The following is a 24,998-nucleotide window of genomic DNA, read 5'->3' as shown; positions in this document are numbered from 1 at the left end:
GGCAGCCTTTACTGGACTCTCTCCTGAGCTCAGAGTGGCAGCAGAGTACTTTTTGTGTCACTTCACTGACACACTCTGCTGGTGAAAGTGCTGCGTAATGCAAGTGAAAACCATCACACCAAAGCACATCTTACCACTTTAATAATTACTCTATTTGTGAAAGGAACATATTCTGCTCTTACAGGAGAATTGGGAGTGATACAGCAAGGCTTTCTGTCTCTAAGAAACCTTAGATTGCTATTTTGCCATCATGTACTAATGTGAAATTATCTTTCTTTACAGCTGTGACATCAGTTGACTTTTTTTTTTTTTTTTTAGTGTGGTAATAACTAAGACTTCAGTATAGCCTGTTTTCTAAGACTGTTTTTCAGTTTATAGCAGTGTTCTGAAACATTGTGTGGTATTGGTCTGATTTCTGTGATAAAAAAAAAGGGATACATTCGTATTCAAAGTTCATGTCAAACTACTACATGCTAGGGGAAACTTCTAGGGAAAATGTTGCATATCGTGAGTTATCCTCTTTTAAAATCATAGCATGAGGTTGGGATGGTTTAGAGGTTTGGGGTTGTTTGGGGGATGTCTTTTTTTTAATCTGCCTTTTAACCGTGTGGTAGGTGGGTTTGTGCTCCAAGGGAAGAGAGGGAATTTATTGGAAAACATTCATTTGATGGGTAGCAAGCTCTTCTATTTATTTCTGGCATTGATTGGTGTGTTGTCAATACACATCTTTGTGGAGATTCCTCATAGAAAGTGACAAAAAAAGAACAGCAGTATTTGTGTAGTTATGCTTCAGAGGGGTGTTTAGCTGTATTGATTTGATTGTTTCATATATTGCAACGCTCAGATTTTCAAGTTGCTCAAGGTGAACCCAGAGGACTTCAGTCACTATATTCAGTTGATAACAGGTGGAATCATAACTTCAGAGTTCAGACAGATGAAGGAAACATAAAATTGATAAAGTATTTTTAGCGAAAAGCTTCCTTTGAACAACAAACTAATACATGCTTGGATGTTCTGCTTTGTTGAAGAGGTGGAATTATGAACCCTTTTCACTTGGACTTCCTTGCTACTGTTGTCCCAGAATAGCTACAGTCATAAATATTTAGACGGGTTGGTGTTTTCAGTCATTACATTGAAAAGCTGACAGTAACTTTTGTTCAACGTGACGATGTGAGAAACAAAACAGCAGTGGGAACTAAATGCCAGATTCCCTTGCAGAGTTCAGTGGAGTTTTCAGCGAATACTTAACTGTGACTTCTGACAGAAACTGTGTCGTACTCTCACCTTGATAAGATTAAAAATTGATAGTGTTTTCAAAAAGAACCGAGTTTTGTAATGTTCTGATTGCATTTCTGAAAGCTAAGTGAAAAGAAATTAGGAATGACTGACTGAAGGAGTGTAAACGGAACAACTGTATATCTGCTTGTCTGGTGCATAAAATCCACATTCATTTTAGAGCTGTCTTGGGTAATCAAACATTCCTGCATTAACAATGAGGGGATGCTGCAGATATGTTGTATGAAGGCAGAAAAGATAAAATAAAAGCCTCTCTTACTTTTCTTTTTGAGGAACAGAGACTGTAGCACTAAATTTCATGGCACAGGAATGTATTGAAAAATAAGCCTGTGCCCTTCTTTCACTGGAAACATGGGAATCTATGCTAAGCATGAGTTAATTGGCTGGTTAGTGCTTAGTTCAGAATCTAATGCTGTGGTAAATATTAAATAAATTAATCTGATTGCATAGAGTACTTAATCCGCCCTGGCCCTCCCAGGCCAGCAAGCACTTCGGACTGAAGTTTCAGTATATTTTTTGACAAAGGCTGTAAGATGTAAGCAGAACTCAAGACTTTTCTTTTCATACTGTGTTCATGTGCAGAGCAGTCCTAAAAACTGCCTTCATTGGCCTTCTGAATAGGCCAGGTGTTATAAATGAGGCATCCTGACACTTCTAGAGGCTTCCATGTCTTGATGGGTACCTGAGCTCCAGCTTGTCAGGTACTGATGTCTATTTTCTTCTCACATATATATTGAAAAATACCTTTAGAGTGTATAAAAATCAGTGTCATTTGAGAGATGATGTTGTATATTTCATTTCTTAGTTAAAATTGTATAGCAAAAAAGGTGGGGAGAGGTTCACCACTTACAACTTGAGATGAGTGTGCTAACTTCTGTAAACCATTCACTTAGTAACTACAAGGTGACTAGTCATCTACAAAGCTTCTACATTATTTATAACATTATCTTTGTGTAAGGCTCTGCATTTCTATGAATCACAGGACTTGGAAAACTTAGTGCAGTATTGACCACTGGCAGTCCTTGATGCTTTTAAGATTAAGCATTATACCACATAGAGAGAACAGAAAAGGAGTTGTATGTGACTGAAACTGTTGAACTGCAATAAGTTCTAGCAGAGCCCAAATTTCCTATGGAGAATATCTAAAAACTGGCTTAGTTTTTAAAAAACACTATTATTGGGCGAGATAATACTGAAGGAAAACATTTATTTCTGTAGTATGCGCAGAAAAAAGGAAAGGAAGGCCCGGTTAAAAGAGAAAGGTGTATACCCTTTCCCCTGAGAAGGCCAATTACACTGGAAATCAGAAATGTGAGAAAGTAATCCAGTCAAAATCATTGGCATCTTGCCTTTCAAAGGAGCATTATGTAATTAGAAATCAAGAATTTGTGTCGGGAGTGATGATAGAAACCAGAAATGAATTATTAAGTTCCCAGTTCTTTAGTTGATGGATGTGAAAGTTGAGGCTGTGTAAAGGTTTTATTTTTGATTCATGGAGGGTGCAGTGCAGATGCTACACATTCAAATTATAGAAAAACAACACCTTTTGGCTAAATAGTAAGCAGTCTTTTAACCATTGTCAGACTAATTTACTTTGTGCTTTTTGTTTTGTGTATATGAGTTCACAAATCATTTCAATGTCCTTAAATGATGATCTGGAAACTTGCTTTTAGGAGGTACCATAATAAAAGGTACCATGACGTACCTCAGCTTTTCTAGAAAGATGCCTTTAAGCATTCCAGAACATCTTGGAATTCAGAGAGTGGGGAGGCAGTGGTACTGCCCTCATGCAGTGTGCTTTCTTCAGTATTTCTAGCTTTGGTTTAGATAAATATGCTTAGTATCTCAAATAACTGTATTTTTTTTTCAAAAAATGTGAAGATAGTACTGGAAATGGTAGGTAAAGCCTTATCAGCTACTGAAGAATTTGTCTTAAGTGCTGAATGTACAACAGAATTTGGTATACCCAAACCAGTTTGTCCTTTGGCCACTCCGAGAAGTTAACTGGAGATCAAGGTGGACCTTGACAGTGCTGAAATAATTCCATAAAAAACCGTGGGGCTGGGGGATAGTGCACTTGTAGGGCACCGTCTGCCCTGGAGGAAAGGGCTTTGAGCCTGTTTGAGCCTGTTTGCATGTTTTCCTGACAGACAGGAGAGCTTAATGCCTTTTCCTGGCAATCTTGAAAACAAGGGTTGCAGCTAGCCCCAGCCCAAGTTAACCCCAGCTTGCCCCCTTGGCACCTTGTTGGCTTGACTGTGACCTCTCACTGCATTTTCAGGAGGGACTCTTGGAATGACAAGCTTGGGGTGTAGTGAAACAAATTATTTCTGCCACAAGATTGGCAAGCTGTGGTGTCAGTGGCACAGCCATGATATCTAAGTGAAGAATAATCCTAATTATTGTGGTTTTCCTTGAAAATGTGGTATGTGAATCAGTGATGTAAAGGTCGCTCTTCTACAGGACTCTATAGATATGTATATATATACTTCACTCATCCTGGGCAAAGGAAAATGGAATTTCACAAGACCTGAAAGAAAAAACTATCTCCAAGAACCAATGACTGGCCCTGTCTAAATGTCTGGTAAATCAGTTCCCAGTCTTGCCTTCAAAAAGATGATCAAACTCACAATGGAAGCCCACCCCAGACTCATAAGTTTTAGGTGTTTGATAAGGATATTTTTTAAGGCAATACTTCCAATATAAATATTACTGTGATTAGTCATGCTTGACTACCCAGTCCAAATGATAAGTAGCCCTTTTACTTCGGAAAAGATGGTGCAGTCTTAGACATCAACCCAAAACAAAGCTCTGATTCATGATCTAGATTCAGAATGAGACAACATTGTTTTAACAGTGCTTTTCAAATTTTATATACAAGCATTTCTCTTTACCTACTTATCTCCTTTCTTACTGTTATTAGGGTGGGGTTTTTTTCTGGGATTGATTTGGTTTGTGGGGGAGTGGGCTGAGAGAGATTGTGGGAATAGGGGATCACACTGGGAAGAGATTTGCCTACAGATCCTAACTGGTGTGACTTGCTTCTTATTTGGTTGATGTTTTGTTGACATGCACAGTTGCTGTTTCAGAGATGTGTGGTAGTTGCTGGCATAATACACAAAAAATGAAGCACTCTATCTATTGGAGGAGCATCCTGTGTATATTGTTCAGGAGTTTGATAGAGCTGCTTCCTATCAGCTGGCATAAAACTGACCCAGTGAGGACATGTTAAAGAATTACGGAGACAAGATGAGGAGGAAGTGGCAAGAACTGAACAGTGCTGAGCACACTCTCCTTCCTACCTGTTTGAAATGTACCTTCAAGCAGTGACAGTATCAGCTAAGACATTGGTGTCATTCAGCCTTCTTATTATTGTAAAGGAATTAATATTAATATGTACTCTGTACATTGACCTTTCCATCAAATTTAATTTTAGACAAGTGTGAGCATGCCCGTCTTATGCTGATACTTTTTTCCTGTCTTCTTTCTTTCTCTCTCTTTTCTCTCTTTTTGGTTCATTGTGTTCACTGATGGGTGGATTACTCATAGAACGTTCTCCACTATAATTTATGTTTATCTGAAAATAGGAACTGCAGTTCTTCTGTAATAATAAACTCCTCTATCTAAACAGTCTCTATTTCGATTCACTGCCTCCATTTTCTTCATGTCCTGTCATTTTTCTCATTTGCTGCTGCTGTTAATCTGACACCCTTTGCTCCAAGAAAAAAAAAAAATGTGTTTTATTTACAGGGCACAGCATTTGGAAGTGCTCCTGTACCTTCTCGCAGGCAATTATGTGAGTCTCTTAAATTCCGCTCTGTGTTGTAAAGATGACTATGTGTTCATGTGCTGTAGCATGGCATGCCAATCTAGAGTTAATGCCCTGAGGTCAATATTCAACCGCTGGTGTTGTATATTGCCTGTAATGTGTTTGTAGCTAACAGCTTCTATTGACCCCTTCTTTATTTCTTTGTTGTGTTTTGTTCGACACATCATGAAATGGGGCTGTGCTGTGCACTATAGACTTTGCAAGCAGGGAAGAAAATACCATAATGACTCAAAGTCTGGAGGGGAATAATGTTATCAGATCATGTGTGCAACATAGTAGTGAGTAGTATTATTAAAACTAAAGGATCTCTTTTTCCTGCTCTTCAAATTAAGCTCTCCATTGCACAGACAAAAAAAAAAAAAAAAAAATCTGGACCTCAAAAAGTGAAGGAATGGAAAATCAATCAATGTGGTGTAAGGCAGACATTACTGAGGCCTGTTGTATTCCTTATAGGACTTTCCTTCTAATTAATTTGAGGAACAAGTCCATCTGCTGAGTTGGGGAGAAAAGGGAACTTTTAGAAAGGGATTTCATTCTTTTGTTTTCTTAAATCCATTGGAATTATTGACAATAAATAGTCTTTCTTTTAAATTAACACAAATTCCCCCATTGTCCGCCAAAACCCCAAGAAAACATAAACAAAATGTGCTATATATTTTTTTAAAAGAAAGAAAAAAGAAGAGAAAGGCTTGCATTCTAATTCCAGATGATCTCTCTGCTGCATTAACAGTGTTTGCGTGTGATTGTGTATATTGAATATGTAGATCCTCAGAATACCATCAGACTTTGAGATAAGGACTTTCTTACATTCCTTATTTGTGTCTTTCTCCTCCTACCTTGAGTTAATGTCCATCCTAAAGGCATTGGTGTCTTCCATATGCATATAATGAGCTACAGCCATGCACTGCATTATTATGATTACTGTGCACTGCATCACACCGCTGAATGTGAAACAGATTCATTATAATATAACATTACAGGCTTATTCATAAATACAGTGCAGTTTGACTGATGCTTCATTGTTGGCAGTCTGGAAACATGTTGCTTGCGTAAATCCACTGGTGCTGCACTTGTGTATTCCTAGGTAAACATATGGCATTTGTCTATGAGTGTGGGTCTTGCAAAAGTAACAAAAAATATGGTCTGTATATGACTGTCCTTTCTTTTGTGCAATTATCTAAGATGTTCCTATCCCACTGAGTATATCTAAGGGAAGAAAAAAATACCAAGATGTAGCACTCTTCATGAAATATAATTGTGCTCCTATTACAGTTATTTAAGGTATGGTGGAAATAATATTCTCATTGTGTCCTTCAGAAAAACAGTGCTGAAGTTCTTTTTCATCCAATAGCACACTTAGCAGTCTGCTAAAAAGAAAATTTAAATTTATGGCTGGCTTACTCTAATCTAAATTAGTCCTGCTACTGATTTATATGATTAACAACATCACTGAAGACTGTGGAAACAGACTGACACAATAACATGCTTTAACATGCTTAGTTATAAATAACCAGCATGTCCACTGATGACAGCTTCCTTCCCTGTATGCAGCCTGTGTTTGAGGTGAATGATGGTGTCACAGAATGAAGTGTCTGGGATTTGAACAAAAGGGAAGGTGTGGGGAGCACAGAACATGCTTTATCTGGCGAAGACAGGTTAAAATTTGTGTAACAAAGATGCAGAACTCTGAACTACACAGAGGAATGGATAAAAGGTTGGATAATATGTGGATGGGTAGGCTGGAAGAAATGGTCAGAATTTCCACTCTTTCTTGATGAAATAACAGTAAAACTAACATCACTGAATGGTGAGATGCAAGAAGTAAGTTTAAAGTAGCATATATAGAATGTGTCAGTGACTTAACTGTGAAGCAAAAGGAAACAAACCTGTAAATAAGAGGACTCATAATATCCAGGTGAACTACTTCAGCCAGCTGCTTCCTTCTTTTGTGTTTTGGTAGGCAAAGATTATCTAGAACTATGAGTATGTTGTGGTAAAGGTCTAACAGGAAGCTAAAATTAGAGCTTGAACATCCTGAGCTTGTCTTTTACTCACTGGGGATAATTTTTCTGGTCCTTGCCAAGTATTGGATGTTACTGTTCATGTACCAAAATGGGAAACGAGGATGTGTGGGAATCCGGAGCAGCAATGCTACTGAACGAGTGCCGTGTCCTATTACACTGAAACTGAAAAGTAGCAGGAATACTTTCTTCCAGGTGGTGTGAGCAGTGATCCTCCAGTAACCCCACTGCAGTGGAAGAGGCGGGAATAATCTGATCTCGGTTCATGTGAGATGTTTGAGACTACAGGGCACTTGTGGCTGCTTCTCCTGCAGAGTGAGCAGGGGGGGCTCAGTGGTGGTGTTGGAAGCCACTGGGAAGTCACCTCTGGGCATCCGAAGCTGTCATAGGCACTGAGTGACATCGGTGCCAGTGCTGTGTTATGACATTTGCTTATGTAGCTCTGGGTCCAGAGGAGGTGCTGGTGAAATGTGGCAAAGCAGTGAGTGGTTGAGACTGGGATGCTCTTTATGAGCCACTTTGAAATATATATCTTCTACTCATTGGACATTTTAACACTCTGACTATAAACTCTGGGAGACCGAGTATAAGCATAGCAAATAAATTACAGTATCAGAGTTAAGACTCCTTTCCACAAGATAAAAGCTTGCCTTCTGAATTTGAATATATTGCAACTTTGTTTCTGTTTTACAATAAAGACATATCACCAGGAGTGGGGGGAAAAGGCACGTACAATTCAAATTAACAGAAAAATATGAGAGCATCTGTAATTAGCAACAAAACAAGATGCAAGGACAGAGGATAAACTGAATAGCTGAATGGGGAGTCCAAGGTCAATATAGATGTCCTCAGAAGTCTAATGATAGCTGTCTGACACAGCTTTGCTCATTGGAGTGCTGCTGACCTAAAGGCAAAACACAGATTTACAAAATACAGTTATGACTAAATAAAATGTAGTACCAAAAAAAAATGTAGCTGCAGATTTTTTTTTGCAGAATTTCACTATAATTGCCTTAGGGAGAAAAAAGCTCTCATGTTTTCTCCTGTTGTTTGTTCATCGCATGGAGTAGGAGTACAAATGCGCCAGTGAAATAGTGGAGTAGAGTACCTCACAATACTGAAAACATATGTTTGTGGCAAGATTTCCTTCAAACTGCACTCTTGTCCAGCAAAAGTACGTGTTAGAGTCAGGATTGTAGGTTTATATCATGTGTTAAATTATAGTGGATCTTGCACCAGATGATGAAGCTTTAATGTTTTTATATCTGTGGTCCTTATCGTAAAGACTTTATTCCAAACGTTTTTCCTCATTTGACCTGAAATTTCCTCAGACTGAAAGTAATTACTAATTGAATGTGACACTGGTAGTACTTTTTAAAAATACATATCATTGTTTACATGTAACTTGGGAAATGAAAAATGCTTACCTGTTTTGATTAGCACAAATCAATGGGAAGAGATAGGATAGGAAGAGCCTTACTGTCATAGATGTTCCTGAAACAGAGTAGGAAGGGATCAAAAATCAATACAGTTATGTGGTACCTGACTATCAACTTAACAGACAGAAAAAAAATGGATCAGGTGCTCGAAACAGCCATTTAAAATCCAAATAATTTCATACCATCTAATGCTAAGAAAAGCAGCAGAACTGAGTGCAGCTAAACTAATCTTATAGGCTTGGAATTTAATATAATAAAAGATTTTAAATAACCCAACCTAACATCAAAATTAAGGGATACTTAGTTGGTTCGTAAATGGCATTTTAATGTTGTAATCTCATAAAGTTTAATTACTCAGTACAAATACATCAGAGTTTTAAATTGTGGTGATTTTAATTGCAGCAGAAAATATGTAGAACTGAAATTACGAGAGTTAAGTTCCTGATGTAGACAGTTGTACTTGTCAACTGTCAAATTATTTCAAAGCACTTGACAGCTTCTTGGTCAACCAGAAGGAGAAAACAAGGAAATAGGAAAATGCTGAGAAGTGAACTACATTTTTGATTCACGTTGCATTGCAGAAGAAGAAGCCTTTTTCAACTGAGTGGTTTTCTGATAAAGAGAAAAACCCAGGGTGGTTGTGGTAGATGAGTAAGTTGTGAAGGAAAAGACTTAAAAGGTTGTATTTCAGAATTTTAATGAAATTCCTAATGAATAGGTTAGCATACTGGAGAAAAAGTCTCTTGGGAGAAAGTACTGGCAGTCATTTTCTTGTAGAGTTGATCAAAATCAGCTCGGTTAAAGCAATGCTTTATAAAAGCTTATTAAAAATACCTCCATGTTTGTAAAGTCATACCATGGTAATAAAGGTTTATCTGTCAGAATTCTCTTCTATGTAGGATAAAAACTGTAATCATAGGAAGGTAGATCAGTGTATTTTGAGCTTTATGAGGAACTTCTAGCCTCAAAGAAGGATGCAAAACTCATTTTCCAACCATAGGCCAGATGTGAGTTCTCCAGACTGAACATCTGACTTAGAAAAAATGCTATAGAATGTTAAACTCAGATATATATTCTCTTACTGTTTGACTAGAGCATAGAACTATATCTGACTAATTGTAAAAAACTTACAGTCAGGTTTTAATTAGCTTTTAAAAAAATTAAACAACAGCATTAGAAATAAATTATGTAAGTAGCAATAATCCTTGGTATATATTGGTTTACATTTTTGGCTCATAATTAATTCTGCATTGTACTGTTTCCATAAAAGGCCTAATCTGACAGTCACATGCTAAATTCAGTTTAAAAATTCTTCTGAAAATTATCCATTTAACTGAATAATCTTTTTGATCGGTTTTTTTACCTCAGTAATATGTTCTTAGTGATTTAGGTTTATTGTAATGTAATCAAAAGTTATAGCCCTATTAACTCCAGTGAATGTAAGATCATGCCCTGCTTTTGCAAAATGAGAAAATAGATATTCTGATAATTGTTTTATTAATGTTATTATTTTTAAGTCTTTCATTTGTGGGAGAGAATTCTAATTCTTTTAACAGCACCTTCTGCTTTAATTCCTGTTTCCATGGAAACAAACATTAGCACAATGAAATTTTTTTAAAAGTGATTATTTTAAAACATTGAAGACTGGAGATTTCATTTAGCAAATTTGGAACCCACTCATTAAAAGCATAGAACTTAGATATGAAATAGAAATGAAAGGGATTTATGTGATAGCTTAACATGTGGGTTGTATTTGCCTTTGTTTCTTCATTCCATGATTGAAAAGAAGGATAATTTTGTTATTCATCAGTCTGTGTTTCATGAGGGAGAATAGTATTTATTGAACTGCTTTGTACAGTGGTATTTTAAAAGCCAGTTTGGTTTGCATACTTTCCATACTTGAATATGGAAGAAGAAAACAAATACATTGTTGATGTCTTACTGTGGCATGGGCTGTCTTGGCTGTCTTACCACTGAGCATGGAAAAAAGGCTGTGGCCATAATTTGGTTAAAAACCAGATACTGTGTCTGGTTTAAATAGAATAGCCCTTCAAAAACTTAGTCTTTCATCTTTGGAATAAATAATCTATCAGAGCAAAATTCACTAAATTCAGGCACTTCTTCCTGTCCTGCTTTGAATTCATAAACTTGATTACACCTCAGTCAAGGAAAAGTAGAGTATGGAAGCCATGAGTTTGAAGAATTGCTTTTCTCTGGTTTTTGTCTTTGCTTTCGCTGCCATTTATAGTGTGTAAAAATGAGATACATTGTTTTGCACATATTTTGAAAGTTAAAAGATGAAAACTGAGGTAATACATTGAAATTAGGGAGGCTCTTGCTAAGTAATTTTCAAACTACTGAGAGATTTTCAAAAGAAAGCATTCTCTGTGCTTCTTTAGTTGCCTCAAGTTCCTGTAATTGAATGTTTCTGAAAATGTTCACTTTGAAACTTCCGTAAAATATAGTTCATCAGGTAAGATTTATTTTGAAGTAATTTCTGTATGAAACCCTTTTATTATTTTGGGGGTTTGTAAACTCTTTGTTCTCATGAAAATAAGCAGAAACGGCAGCTTCCAACAGATGTAGTTTACATTCTTAAGTTTTTTTGTCCTTTGGTTGGTTGATTGGTTGGTTGGGTTTTTGTTGTTGTTTGGGGGAGTTTTGTTGTTGTTGTTGTTGTTTGGTTTGGTTTGGGTTTTTTGTTTCTCCATTTTTATTAGTAATTTCTGTGGTGACTATAATCTGTGGCCAATACAACGTGAAGAAAGTTTGTAGGATCTCTTTCCCTCTATCATCTCAGAAAAAAAATAGGTAATTAAATTTAATAATAACTCCTTTCCTAAAAAGACTGAGCTCTATATTTTCCACAGAAAATCATTAAACTTTTCCATGAGCAGGGAATTGACAATTCCATATCTCTAATGCTGGAATTCGTGTCTGTCACAAACAAAAGGCAGTGAAGGAAAACCTCCAGAAACCCCTTCCAGCCAAGGCTTCTCTCAGCCTGTAATGTGGGAAGCACTTCTGTGGATGGAAAGAAGGGAAGAAATGCACATCCTCTGAAGGTGCATCTTTCTTTCAAGTTTGTTTTCTGTTTCCCAATACATGTGCAGTTAGTTAATCTAAGAAAATTTAGCTACTAAACCTGGTAATTTATCTTTTTAAGAGGCTAATGATTGCATTCAGGTTTTCCAAATGAGATTGACTTTTTCCAAGTGGTGATGCTTTTCTTAATTCTAAAAATAAGGTTAAAGCAGTAAATAATTCTTCAATTAAAGTAATATTTAATTTTAGGCCTAACAAAATATTTCTGATTGATCTGATCACTTTAATTCAGGCATCAAACTCAAGAGTCCCTTATTCCCCTAACTCAATTTTGAGTCATGAAATTGAATCTCTGATGGATCTCCTCAGGAGTAAACTCAGAGTTTCATTTATTCTGAATAAATTACATCTCAGAGTAATCCTATTTCTGATTAGTCAGTTATCTAAAATCTGACAGCGATTTTTTTCTTGTTATTATTTTTTCTAAAAAGCTGTATGTGAATTTTAATGGCTTGTCAGGGTAGCCATATGTTAACTTACACTTTGTCAGTGGAGTAATTTCCCTCATTCAGTGCCTCCCCTTTGCCCACTGTCATGTTGCTGCAATTCCTGAACTTTTCCACACAAAAAGAAACCTTCTCTTTCTCCAGTGACCATCTACTGTGCTATAATAATAGTGATGCAAACTTTCAGATTGCCTGTTGATAAATTTTACTGTGAAAAACTTGTCCTACTACCAGCTTAGCTGTTTGTTTTTTATAAATGTTTTGTTGATCACATAGTTACCAGATGTTTATATAAGAAAAGCATCAGGAAAATGAAGAAAAATTACTTGCTTTATGTCATTAATGAGAATAACAGAGCAGAAGAGTACATAGAAATTCAAAATAAGGCTTCCAGTGAGAGAAACCGGTAGAGAAATTATGTGATAGAATGAATGTGAAGAAGAGTGAACATTTCTACTCAGAAAATATGAAACCTGAGGCTAAAAGACTCTTTCTCACGACCTTTGAGTGTCAGAGACTTCATGGCTTCAGGTACCAGTGTTCTCAGTGATGGGGGAGCAGACCTGAGCAAAACAGACTCAAGTAGAATTTAAACTAAGGAACCTATTTACCCATGTTTTTCTCGTTTATATGTGCAGTCATGAAAAAAAATTATTCCAAGCTGTGAGGAGTTAGAAAATCATTTTATGATGACTAACAGCCTAGATACTTGTGTTTTAGTTACCTTGGGTGACATTTCCAATCATGGAGACTGCATTTGCTTTTTGATTAATTATTATAATGGGCAGCGCTTTTCTCTCATGTACTTAAGTGAAAAACTGTTGTATTCATTGTTTTGGTCAGTAGTTCTGTCTTCAGAGGATTAATGAAATTTAGGAGTGCTAAAAATGATTTCTTCAATTACGGAAAGGCTTAATAGGCAAGTCAGTGTTCAAAAGTTTCCAAGCCTTTCTCATTAGCATCCATTAAATGCAGTAGAGAAATTCCGTGGAACTACACTTCCTGCCACACTGCTTGTTGTTACGTAAGTGACCAGAGATACCATGAATATGTTTTGCTTGGCATTGCTTCTGATGTGTATAGGCTGAATACTGAACGATGGCATTTGTTATTCTTCTGATACAGCTATTGAACCATTTAACAGTTTTCTGTATTGTATTTAAATCCGTTGAATAGATTTAAAAATTGCTGCCTTTAATCAACACGGCATGACTTTTTGTCCCAGATTTCCCTTGTGAGAAAGTGTTATTGTTGCAATCTCTTTTGCATTTTATCAGCAGTGGACAAAGCAAACTGACAGATATTTTGCTTCAGATGGTTGGAAAGAGTTGGAGTAAAAATATTCACCATTTCTCTGTGCCATACAACCATATATGTCAATGTCCCCTCTGCTGTTCTCTCCCTCACAGACAAGAGACAGTCTGTACCTTTCTAGAGAGAAGCTACGCAAATGATCCACTCTGTTGTTTTCCCATGAACACCATGGATTTTATATGCTGCATAGACCACTATTTAGAATTACTTGTTTTTAATGTGATGGAGCAAGACATTGCTAATGCTTGAATTATTTTTGGCTATTTATCAAGTTCCTTGAATATCTTTGGGTATTTGTCAAGTTTGTGCATAGGAACTATAAATACAATTAATGTGGTATGGTTTGCTAAAATTGAATATTTGGCATCATACAATTTTAAGCAACATTATATATAATAATTTTTACCTCAATTTATTCCTTGTCCAGGTATTTTTCTAAGAAGATTGTCCTCCTTTTCATCCATTCATTTCTAACATCTGCAGAGGATCTACTGCTTTGCTTTTATAGAAAAGTCAATTCATTATTGTCATTTGGTCATACTGCTGAATTTGAAACACACAGGAAAAGAATGAGAGGCTTTTATATGCTTTGTTAGAGTCATCTATTGTTGGGAAATAAATATCTGCTGAATGTTTTCTGGAAGCTATTTAAGGATTTGTTATAAGAAAATATAATAAAAACGGTATAGGAAACCTCGTTAAGCTTTTCTGTAAAGCAACAGTAATTTTTAGATCCATTGTCTTCAAAATGCTAATAATTACCTCAGTTTGGTTGTTTAAATAGCATCTTATATGAACTTCGCTTCTTTCAGAACATTTTTTAAAAAAAAAAAAAGTAATGTTGTTGACATTTCTCTGTATATCTGATCTCTGGCATTTTAAAAGACCAAAGAAAAGAGATGTAAAAATGAACTTAGTAAAAATGAACTCTACCATAGATAATAAAGGTATATAGGGGTTTTATTACTTATTTTAAAATTACATGTTTTGGCAGTGAAAAATATCACCCTTTGCACTAACAGTATAGATGAGGAAACCCCTGGTAATTCCCAAGCGGAAAGAATTGTTCCATTTCTCTTGTGGGGTCTGTCGTAATTCTACCACAGTCTCCTGCCAGCTCTCTGGACCTAGACTTGCAAACCAGGAAGTAGAAATGCTCCATGACTTGTATTGTGTAAGTTTCCCTGTCCCTTCTTTAGCAAAAGGATACAGTATTCCATGTTTTTACAGGTAAAAGCTGTAAGAAGAGTTAAGAGAGACCATTATTTGTTGGGATAGTGAGTATATGCATAAAGTTGGCTTCATGCTAGCATTTACTATTTTACTCATCAGATTATCATCATTACCCCTGGGCTGCTTATATTTAGTTTTTATGTGTAAGCTCAGACATTGAAATTTAGGGATCAGGCACTTAAGCTAACTGAAGCATGACTCCAAACAAGCAAAATGCCATCATGCACGCAAACAGAGGTGTTTGGGAGACAAGCATAGGCAGTGATACAAAGGTGTGATTCACTAGCTAGACACAGAAACAGTCCAGAAGCACGAATTCATGTCCTTGTGTATTTCATCCAGGAAGTCTGAGGCTGGATCAGCCTGCAACAGACGTGGATTTATGTACAGAACAATCCCTACTGTTCAAGTGTCGTGGTGTGTCCCTGCCTGCTTCTGGGCTGTACTTGAAACACAACCAGTTCTTGCTGACTGTATTTTATCTCCTATAACATCAAAAATAGTTCCTGATTTGAAAAGCTTTATTATTCTATTTATTCATGGCAGTTTTCTTCAAAGAGATAAAAATCTGTGGAGGTTGAGAAAAGAGACAATACTACTGTATTGTACTTGTCACTAGCTAGTGTTTTGTAATCCTCACTTGCAGTTTGTATCTGAATTTCCGTTCTGAGCTACTGTTTTTCTAGAAAAACTTTGACAGAGATAATCAGTGTGTTGTGATTTTTCTCACTGGGGCTTGGAGAAAACTTTTGAAATTTAAATTCATTTGGGTTTTGGCTATCTTGGCCATGTGCAGTGTATCTGATACTGTCAGTTTTGCCTACTCACCTGAATGAAGTATAATTAGTACAGTGGAAACTATTTCTAATATTAATTAAAAAGGGTTAAGGAGTCTTCTCATGAGGAACACAGAGGCTGAGGCCAAATAGTCCTTTTTTTTTTTTCTTTAACTTTTTGCCTGCATCCAGGGCTAGTCAGGTAAGGCAGAGTTCCCAGGTGATGAGCTTGCATGGAGAAGATGTTCTGTCACCTCACCTTGTTTGGTAGCCCTCAGCTGTGGCATGTGTGATGGTGTCTGCACATGGATGATGATCTTGCCTACCAGTTTATGACTGTAATTTAGTTTTACTTGCAGTCTAGTTGTTATTTTAGCTTCATTGACTGTGTGAACATTTTCTCAGGCAATGGTGTGTGAGCATATACTGGATTCAGCTAAAGATTTCTGTTGGTCTGTTCGTGTTCCTTGGCTAAGAAATTTTAAAGATTGACATTTATTTGGACCATACAGAAGATGGTAAAGCTGGGCTGCTGTCACCTAGCTGTAAATCCCCGTAGTTTTGTCTTTCAGCCACAGTGATTGTTTGTAAATTGAAATACCTAACCTTGTGAAACAAGCTAAGAGTCACTTCTCTAAGCTGTGTTAATTAAAGCAAAGCGACTGCTACTGTGGGTTGTGAGCAGTATGACTGTCCTTTAGCATAACATGAAAGAGTGCACAGACCCCCCCCCCCCCCCCCTTTTCTTCTTTTTGGCTTCTTTTGTCTCACGTGGCAGGAGTTAATGATGTAGGTGCCATATCTGCATGACAATAGCAGTCATATGTTTATTTTCTTCTAGTGGCACCCCTTGGCTTGACCTCAGGCATCCTGTGAGAGTAGGACACTGAGATATGGGAATCTCACCTGGAGGGCTCTGTGTCCCACTTCTCATCTTCTACATACAAGATTTCTTTTCCCCCTAACGTGCATTTCAGCCAGACACGCAGTTGTACATGCTTAACTCTAGATATGTGAATAGGAGAAAATGGGACTGTTCCTGTGTAGGAATAAATATTTCTCTTTTCTTGGAGAGAGCTGGATGTGTTTCCACCCCATGGCAGATTTTCTGTTCTCCTGCCTCAGCACTAACCACACAGCAAGACGATCATGGCATTTAGACAGATTTCATGTGATGGAGTGAAAGAGTTTTATTAATTTATAAAACACTTACAAAGCCTTGGAAGATCTCACAACCAGCTGTGAAACTTGCCAGCAAGTTGCAGGTCCAAATGTTCTGTTAGGAGCAACGGAGCTGTTGCTTTACTGAAAGCTTTGAGGATGCAATAATTTCATTTATTTCATTTCATTTCAGCTGTCCAGGTCAAGTATGAGCATGGGTCTCAAAATTTGAAAAATTGTTTCTCTGCTTATCTCTGGGAAGTAGAATCTAACTTTGGATACAAAGACAATACCTTTTATTATTTACTGAGTATGATATTAAATATTATGTTTATGGTACTATAAATACCTCAAATATTTTTAAATGAATTGTCAAATACAGCTACAGACTAAAATGGGAGTCACATCTGGATATTTTACAGTTCACTTTTACTTCAGTGCTAAAATTTAAATGCAATTTGTGCAATAAGTCGTATAGAATAAAACAATAATGTGGAAAATACCCTGCAGTATTAATTTGTCTGCAAATTAATTTGAAGGGAAATTACTGAGTCTGAACACTTCTGTGTGCCAAACGTGTGTTTCATGGCCGTAAGCACAGGATGCCTCACTCCAGATTCAGCATTTACTTTTACACTGAGCTATTAAGTACAAAAGCAACCACTGCAGGAAGATGTTTTTTTCCTAATGGATTTATAATGACATGGAAAAAACATTCCCTAAAAATACCTAACTAAATAATTACAGGATGAAGTGCTATATTGTTACAGTTTTTCAGGTGTACTTTTTAACCAGTTGCCCTGCTTCTGAATTAGGTGGAAAATAAAGCAAGACAAATATAAAGTAATTATTCATATTGCTTATTTAGTAACTGAAGACTGATTTGGATTTTTTTTCCCTTTGAAAAACAACAGGCAGAAGGCAATTTAAATACTGTAATTTATCTTTGATGGATGATGTATTTAAAGTAGCTGAAAGCAAATAATCCAAGCATGTAGCAATTAACATTCTGATCCCAGTAAGGGAGCTGCATATCCTGACCCTCACCATCCAAATGTGGCTCTTAGCAGGTATGAGGTCTAGTGCTAGTTTCAGCTGCAAAGGGAAGTTATTGCACTTTCCTGGGCTGATTTGAAATTAATTGCCAGATGAATCTACAAAGGTATTTCTAGCCCGTCTAGATTAGAGTGGACAAGTTTTGTGCTGCAAAAAAAGGAATCATGACTCAGTGACATGTCAAGCCCTGTCTTTCATTAGTCTAAATAATATGAACTGGAACCATGATTTATGTAAATCCTTCTCATTGTTGATGTGGAGTCCCACCACAGGTACCTTGTGTTTTCCCTGTCCGGGTGGAGAAGCATCAGTGGCAGAAGCGGGACTCTGCTGATTCCTTAAATTATTTCCTTGAGGACAGCACAGCTGTACTACAAATCTGTGGTGCAGAATAGCCTTTTGGCCCCCCTGGAATCAGCCACTGCCAAGGAAACAGTGCAGGTCCTCTCAGGTAAACAGAGTACTTCACAATCAGACCTCTGAAGTAAAGCACAAAATGCATCATGTAGCTCTACACTCCCAGTTGAAATCAGTGATAAGAATGCAAATCTTTAAAACCAGACAGAGTTGTTACAATCCTATTTCCAGCACATACTTTGCAAAGGCTTCAGGGTGATTCACATTACAAGATTTTGCATGCTGGTTTCACCTTGAGATCCTGACGTCAAAAGTATTAAATGCTTATTTGTGCTTCAAGCAAACATTAAAAGCTTTCTCTAGACTTAGCTTAAATTTTTTTTTTTTTTTTTTTTTTTTTTTTCATGGTCACGTAGCCTTGGAGATTTGAATTTTGCTTTGAATTTTGTCTGTTTATTGTAAATTTAATTTATAAACTATACGTTTCTCAATTGGAAAATTTAAGTGCTTGTCTTTGTTGCTTTACCTGGACAGTGGAATGCTGATCCACTGATATCAAGGATTTTAGTATTTGGTCCATTGACATTCATGATTTTTGCTCTACCACCATTTTAAGTTTTGAAGGGTTGGGTTTTTTTGCTCTTTTTTGCCAGTTAATTTTTTTCCTTGGTGGTTTACATTTATGGCAGTAATTTTGAAATGCTTGACATTTATAAATATATATTTCACAGGTTTGAAGTTGCCTATCTTCTTAAGACCAGAAACTCATAGTTGGCAGTATGATTAGACATTGTTATCTTCTAATAATTTGGGACAGCTTATGATTTTAACTAAATTTTGATGTATAGGATTGATATAATATGTATTTTGTGTGATGACAGCACTGGAGAAGGACTGTTCTCTACCTGGATCAGTGAATTGCTAAATTGAAGGAGAGATACAGGTGTTCTTGTCCTTCTGATTTAGTTGAAGAGCTTCACCAAATCTTGCATAGTCAGGTTGTAAATAATTCCTTTGAAGTATGAAGAGTAACATTTTAAATAATGTAACAGATGAAATTATATTTTGGGACTAAACATCTTCAATATATGTTACAGGGTTGTGCCCAGCCCTGGGTCAGGCCAAAAAGTGAGACTATTTTCATGACTTTTCTGGAAAATCTGTTGATATCAGAAATAATTTCAGTAGTTTCCCACTCCCTTACAAATCACTCTATATGATCAGATGCCATTAAGCATACATTAACCGGTAGTTTTTTAACGGAATGAAAAGGCAGAAAAAAGATGAAAGACCATCTTTCATACCCTTGGTGCATATCCATCTGAGATAAGAGCCCACATACATTTTTTTGTATTAGCAGTAATGGTGTCACATCAAATAAAACTAAATCTTACACTGAGTGTTCCAATTAAACTAATTCTGTAAAGTCGACTTAAGCCTTTGGTGGAAGAAATATTTCTGTTTGTCAGTGAAGCTTAAATAATTGACCTGAGGACTCAGTGTTTTTAGTTTTCTTGGTAATCCTTCATAACTTTCAGGCCAGAGACATCATATTTGCATAAAAGTTCTGTTTCTTGCTGTGACTTATTTCAAGACAAGCTTTATGTTGTACAGAGCAATGTATTAAAGAATGCAGAATGATAATATATATAAAAATCAACCTATAACATATATGGTTATGAAACGTGCATTCGCCTATAATTTTAACCTTTTTAATCCTATCAGTACCTTTGTTACCACTATTATTATTAGAGAACAGAGCATTGCTTGGAGGACTGCATTCTGAGATTCAGACACCGGGCAAATATCAAAACCAGAAACAATTATTTATGCCCAACTACTTCTATTTGGACTTGTCTGGATTCCTGTGGGCTGATCTATTCTGGCTCACTGAGACCAGCATTAACTATTTGCTTCTTGACTTCAAGTCATCTGGTTAATTCCAACCAGAATTAAGGAAATTAGGCTGGAAATCAGGCTGGAAATTACCTGAATATTCATATTTTTGTACCATATAAGTAACTGCTACAAAGCACTTGGCTTCCTTTCTGAAGTAATTTTTTTTATGTCTGAGCATAAGGCAAATCCAGCAAAATCAGAAATAGTTTGTCTGCTGAGTCACCTCCCAGCTTCCACTTATCTTCCTCTTTCAGGTCTTATCCTCAGTTTTAGGTATGCACTATTTTTCACCTACTTCCTGAAAAACCCAAGAAAGGGAGTACGTACATATTTATTCAAACTCATAAACATAGTATTACATTGAGCATTCATCTATTTTCTTCCATTTGCTCTGGTTTGTTGTTTTTAGTTTTATTTTATTTATCTGTGGTTTAAACCAGAAACTCCTTGAGGTTAAAGTTCTGTGAAAAACTGAAAAATATCTAGGCTATACCACTGTGTTAAATCTGTAATGGTTTAGGTTCCATTTATTTATAATAAATAACCAAATCTCTCACAGCATTCCCTTTGACTGAAGCACACATGAGGTTGGGTCCCTCAGGAGGTGATTCTGCAATAATTTGCTTATTTAAAAAGAGGTTGTTTGCATTCTTTCTTGTAAGAGCTATAATATGAGAAGAATATAGGATAAAAGGAGGGAAAAAATATTGGAATATTTTATTTTTTTTAAAGCTGCCCCTAAGAAATAATTCTATTTTTATATTTAGAAAACCTTGTGTCTGTGGAACATCATTATATGTGATATATGAACTTTAATACAAGAAAATTGTGGGTTCAGATATAATACAGTCATTAGGCTATATTCAGATAACATTGCTTAAGTGCTCAAAGGCTTCAAAGTCACTGCCTATCATTGGATCCTGGAGTGAACTTACTTGATAAACTGCTGTGTTCTTCATCTGTGCAAAGCAATAGAGATTGCTGGCACTATTGATTGTAATGCTGGAAAACAGAAAGATGATCTCTCGGGGGAGTTTGCCCTTCTAAATAGCAACGTGAGCGTTAAAATTACACCTTTATTTAATACTAGTTCTTGAAGGGAGACTGCAGAAGAGAAGTAGCATTTATTCACTGCTTGAGTCAAGGTGCCGTGTCAGAGGTGGCATCATATTCAACAACAGTTTTATAAGACCATGAAAGGCTCCACAGACACAGCAAATTTCAAATCAAAACCAACAGCTGTGAATGAGTTTTAGATGTGCATCCATGTATTTATACGTTAGTGGAACACGAACTGATGCTTCTGAGGCAGAGAAGATGTAGTAGAAAGAGGGTGCAGTGAAGTGGTGCGTAAGGAGAAAAGAGACAAGAAAACAATATGTTTCATTCACTATAGTAACAAAAAGCAAATAATTACTTTATAATTGTATGTTATCATATATGATTGAGATTCTTCTAGGAAAAACGTAAATTAGAATATCTGAGAAGTATTTACTCCAGCAATTGATTAAAAACGTCAACAAACCACGCATGTAAGTGTTGTACACACAGGCAATATTCATGATGAAGCTATTCCTGAGGCATTGGGTCTCACAAGATATTTTTGATGGTGAACTTAGTCAGTATAATGAACTGCTTGAATTACCGAAGATACTTCTCTGGGAAGATTTCTTTGAATACTGGCCATTATCTGGTGCTAGGTGTAGCTGTTTAGGGACTTTTGGTATAGGTCCCACAGTAGGATAGTAAGTGACATCCAGGATGTACTATCACCAAGTAAATTCCTGTGTGTTATTCAGGTAGTTCTTTAAAAGTGTGACTTGTTTCACTATAGGGGAAGGTAGCAATTCTAGGAACAGAAGTACTTAATATTGTGTGTTTATTTGCATAAGAGTACCTAATTTGCAGGTTTTAGATTGAGCTGTAGGGTGGCAAAAAAGTAAATGGCATCTGAAGTTTCATATATTTTTCACCACCACCAAATTTTAGTTTGTACAGCTGGGGGTTAAATATGGATTGTAATTTCCATTTTGTTGTAGCTATTATCAGTGCTCAGCTGGTGAATGCAGCAAGTGCTCTTAATTGGAAAAGGATGTTTTGTTCTAGGCTGATCAGGATAACATGATTTGCACTCCTCTCCTTTCACAGAGGAATTCCTGTGAAGGATTAAGCATCTCTACCGAGTTGTTAAGCCTGAAGAGTTCAGGATATTCCTTACCCCTCAGTATTAATCCAATTAGTCTATCCGTAGCAGAGAGAGACAAATGAATAGCCGTGTACCCTGCTCCTGCTGTGCTGTAGGATGCAGTTCTGCAGCTTCACGTGTAGACAGTGTATGTGTCTATAAAGCATCCCTAATATTGTTTCCTTTGTTTCATGGTTTTCCTAAGCCCATTATGAAAATTTCTCATCTTAGAGACTGGAATTTGAGGAGAAAGTTATTCCCAGACAGGCTGTAGCCTCATCATTTGATTGCATCTGGTGAATAAAGCAAAGCACACGAAGAGCATGAGGGGTAAGGTACTGTGGGAGCCAGCAGCTGAGCCAGTTCACATGCAGAAACAATACTACTCAACAACTTGTTCAACTGAGCATTAAAGTGTTAAGTCAAGGTGACAGGCACCTGAATGTGCCAGACACTGCCTGAACGTGAAGGAGGAATACAGGAGGAGCAAAGGGCACAGCCAGAGCCCAGAACTGAGCTGGCGCACTTTGAGGCTCGGTCTTTGTGCATGTGTGGGATTGTGTCTGACTCACAAAGGAGTCAGTCCAGCCCAGTACAATTATAAAGCAATGATAGTTTTGTAGTCTCTAACTTTGAGAATTTTGTGGCCTTTTGGAGGAAGCTTTTCATTATATTCCAGCAAATTTACTATAGGTGATGGTAGTATTTAGAGATTAAAAGCGTTTGACTGCAAAAAAACAAAATACAAAATTTGGGAATGAGATCCTACATTATAAAGAACAATGAGAAACACACTTCTCAGCTGCCTTTTAAGTTAATTAAATTGTAGTACCTTATCAAGCATCAAAAGATGCTGCAATACTTGTGTTAAAAATTAAAAGCCTCTTGAATTTTTACATTGACTGGAGAGTGCTAGGACCAGGTTTCTCAGGGGTAGCACAAGGAAACAGAAGTTAACATTTGCTGAAGTCAGTTCTGAGGTGCAGTCAAGACAGAGGAAAGGCCAGAGAGGTGAGCCAATGGACTGCCTGGTGCCAGGAGAGGGACATGAGCTGGTTTCTGCTCCCCACACAGTGCTCTCAGACATGGAAACAGAGCCTGTGCTTGTGTCTTCTGGTAGAAGTTGGTTTCAAGCTGCCCTCACTGCTTCATCTGGGGAGCACTGCCATTTCTTTCTCTTCATGGTCATCAGACACTGAGTCTTTCTTGTTTTTTCCCTAAACAACTGGAGCTGTGTGTCTGCTAACACCTGGTGTGTTTGAGACTCAAATAGACATCACTTCTGAATGTTGTGGTTTAGTTCTTCATAAGAACACAGCTGGGAAATTTTGCCCTCTGTTATTTGTTATGCAATTAATTAATCCTGTGGAATAATTCCATGATTTTTGGCCCAACTCTCCATAAATCCATTAATTTATTTGTTTAAAATAAAAGCACAGGCTTTGGTATGGGAGTACCTGATAGTATCTCTCCGTTAAAAAAATAAACTTCTGGCTCCCTAATCAAATTATGAATATGAATATGAACTAAATACTAATGTACAGTATGTATTTCAGTTTTGCAACCTGAATATTCAAGTCTTGCGGAAATATTAGCAGCTTAGCTTTTTGCCTGGAAGTTGAGAACTTTCCAGGTAAAGATTCGATTTCAAAGCCACATAATAACTTCATCATAAATGCAAAAAGTAATGTGATAAAGTAATGGTTATATTTACAAACCAATATTTTTTAGTGACAGAATTTCTTTGATTTGTTAAAAAATCCATTATTTTCAGGATGGGTAGAATAAATTCCTTATAAAATATTGAAAATACTAATTAATTACTGTAATAAATTACCATCAAGCTTACTGATAGAAGCGGTTATTGAAATGAGTCTTGCATCTTGAACTATATATAATCCTTCCATACAGAATGAAAAAGGCCCATCATAACCTTTTTGATTGAATAGCCTTAAAAGAAGCTTATAGATGTATGTTTTTACACAAGGAAGTCAGGAGTGCAGAAGCATTCTGTACAAGATCTCTGTAATTCTTCATGTCATGGCTACTTTTTGTGAGGGACTTAGTGGCCTTTTTTATTTGGATCCCTGTAGTTCTACCATACTTTTTCTTTTTTGGGGTTGTTTTTTTTTTTTTTTTGGGGGGGGGAGGTGGGTTGGGTTTTTTTGGTTGGTTGTTTTGTGGTGGTGGTGGTGGTGTTGTTTATTTTGGGGGGTTTTTTTGTTCCTGTTTTTGTGCAAGAAATTGTAGGCTCTCTAAAGGCCATCAGCTGAAGTTGCCCCCAGAATATACAAATTACTGAATAAGGTTTTATTTCCGTGCTTGCCCAGTGTGCTCATTAATTGCCAGCACACTGCACCTCTCTGAGAGGTAGATCACCCCAGTCAGTTCCTGCCCCTAGTCAGTAAATGTTTGTGCTATAGATTGCAGATAATTGAACTTATCATTGACGTCTCTTAATGCCAACACACTGCAATTCCAGTTCCACTCCTGTCTGGAACAACGCCATGGGAGAGCATAAAGCAGATGCTGCTATGCTCTGTGCATTGACCAGATTGGAATAAACCCGCTGCTGAAAAGTTTGACAGATCTGTATTATCCCAGACACACAGTGGAGTGTGTTTTCCAAGTATCTGTCTGTTCAACAGGGTTATTAATTTCCCCCCATCATTTTTAAAAACCAGCTGGGGTAACGACAGGACAGAGAAGGAGGGCTGGTCATAGTCGTGCTGTTCTCACACATATTGTCAGTGTGTGGATGATTCATTATGGGTCAGTAAAAAGCCTAACCTCTATCTGGTGTTGTTCCCTTAAATGCAAAAGTGGGCATTTTTGTTTTTTCTTATCTCTGGTGCCACAGAGCAGTTTGATTTTTTGAATA

General features: G+C 36.8%; 1 protein-coding gene across 1 annotated transcript in view; it reads left to right on the top strand.

The window, feature by feature from the left end:
- CCSER1 (coiled-coil serine rich protein 1) overlaps window positions 1-24,998 on the top strand; it is a 621,205-nt gene that overhangs the window by 499,981 nt on the left and 96,226 nt on the right.

The sequence above is a fragment of the Sylvia atricapilla genome, chromosome 4, assembly GCF_009819655.1.
Source record: "Sylvia atricapilla isolate bSylAtr1 chromosome 4, bSylAtr1.pri, whole genome shotgun sequence".
Classification (NCBI taxonomy): Eukaryota; Metazoa; Chordata; class Aves; order Passeriformes; family Sylviidae; genus Sylvia; species Sylvia atricapilla.
This window is presented reverse-complemented; position numbering and strand designations above follow the sequence as displayed.